General features: G+C 29.5%; 1 long non-coding RNA gene across 4 annotated transcripts in view; it reads right to left on the bottom strand.

Moving 5' to 3' along the window:
- Positions 1 to 1,393, bottom strand: part of LOC137623706 (uncharacterized) — a 43,807-nt gene extending 42,414 nt beyond the window's left edge. For all 4 annotated transcript variants that reach the window (XR_011040620.1, XR_011040623.1, XR_011040622.1 and 1 more), the window contains exon 1: positions 1,285 to 1,393. This is a non-coding gene — a long non-coding RNA (uncharacterized lncRNA). The remainder of the gene's footprint in view (positions 1 to 1,284) is intronic.
- Positions 1,394 to 1,730: the final 337 nt, after the last annotated feature.

The raw sequence follows: 1,730 nt of genomic DNA, 5'->3' as shown, positions 1-1,730 counted from the left end.
ATCCACGATGGAAGTTAGGATTTATCGAAAAAAAAATTTTTTGGTGGATGCGTTCCTTTATCTTTATATATATATATATATATATATATATATATATATATATATATATATATATATATATATATATATATATACATATATACATATATACATATATACATATATACATATATACATATATATATATATATATGTATATATATATATATATATATATATATATATATATATATATATATATATATATATATATATATATATATATAACACTAGTCAAGATTAAAGACAAAAACATGAGCTGGAAAATGCAGTTCAGAGTACATAATTATATTAAACTATCTTAACTGCTTTGAAAACGGGGATATGTTTTAATTATAAGTGTTTTGAAGGTTTTTTGTAATGATTTCTGGAGGATATCCATAGGAAATGAGTTTTGGTGGGTTGACTACCGAGTAACATTAATGAGATACGGTCAAAACACTGGAGCTTTCATTCGCCAAGACCTCCGGACCCATAGAAAACGAGACTTTCCCTCCCATTTTCTATGGAGTCGTTCGAAACAGTGATCATCGTATGACTACCTCCCAGACTATCTCCTAAGTTAATTGAGCTAATGATTATTGTTTTTTGCTCTGTGATTAAACATTATCTAATTGCTCCTATGCTCTGGCAAGTGGAAGATGTTTCACTACACGCGTTAGCCCCGTGGGTTAGTATTTCGACGGTAATTGATATTATACACACTATTTGATTACATCGGTTATCATTACCCAGCAATTCACGGTAATGTGTTTAAATGAATGTAATAGTAACGTTTTATTGAAGTGTGCAGGTTAAAATCTATTTGAGAAAATTGTGCTAATGTAATATAAAACCAACAGGGTACATCCGGAAAAAAAACAGTAAATATTACACGACACTTGAAAGCTTAAAAATTAAGAAAATGGTATCTACAGTCACTTAACTAAAATCTCGTGCAATTCAGTAAAGAGCACTCATTATGTATCTATTAATTCTTTTAGATACTAAAGACATCGATTCCTATAAGAAATTATTTCTAATTTGAACATGTGTATTTGCCTTAACTTATCTCTTAAAAAGATATTTCAATTATCATACGACTTGTAACAAACTTGAAAGATTTATATACTAGAGACTCTTCCGTCAGTATTGCTAAAAGTAGCAATGATTCATTATAAACAAAAGGGAAAAACTTTCGATAATCGTGTGCAAAGAAGTGATTACTTTGGATCTCCCTCGAAAGACCACCAAACATCTAAATACCTGTTAAACTTGAATTAACGCTCGACGTCGACACTCCAGGTTGAGAAACTAAAACTGTTGGGAGAATGTTGTTGAATTCAACCAATTGCTGAAGAGGGAACGAACGTTGGCAAGGACGCTTGAAAAACACTTAATTCCTATAGTAAACGTTACGTCATTTCGGATAATAGTAGCATCTATTGGTGACATCAAGAATTAAAAAGATTAGATTGTTAGTTATATTTAAATTAATGCAATATTATTTATGATGCACACTACGCGGGGTAAATAAACTATTTTCGATAATTTTTATCTTGAAACCTTCCATGATCGAGTATAACCCACTTTCTAATCTCGGCCAGAAAATGTTTTACACATATACTGTGATTTTTTTTTTTTTCATGAAATATACTTATTACACTTTTAAACGACGAAGAGAATCATGAATTGTTTATTTAAATGGAAAA

The sequence above is a fragment of the Palaemon carinicauda genome, chromosome 30 (genome assembly GCF_036898095.1).
Source record: "Palaemon carinicauda isolate YSFRI2023 chromosome 30, ASM3689809v2, whole genome shotgun sequence".
Lineage (NCBI taxonomy): Eukaryota > Metazoa > Arthropoda > Malacostraca > Decapoda > Palaemonidae > Palaemon > Palaemon carinicauda.
This window is presented reverse-complemented; position numbering and strand designations above follow the sequence as displayed.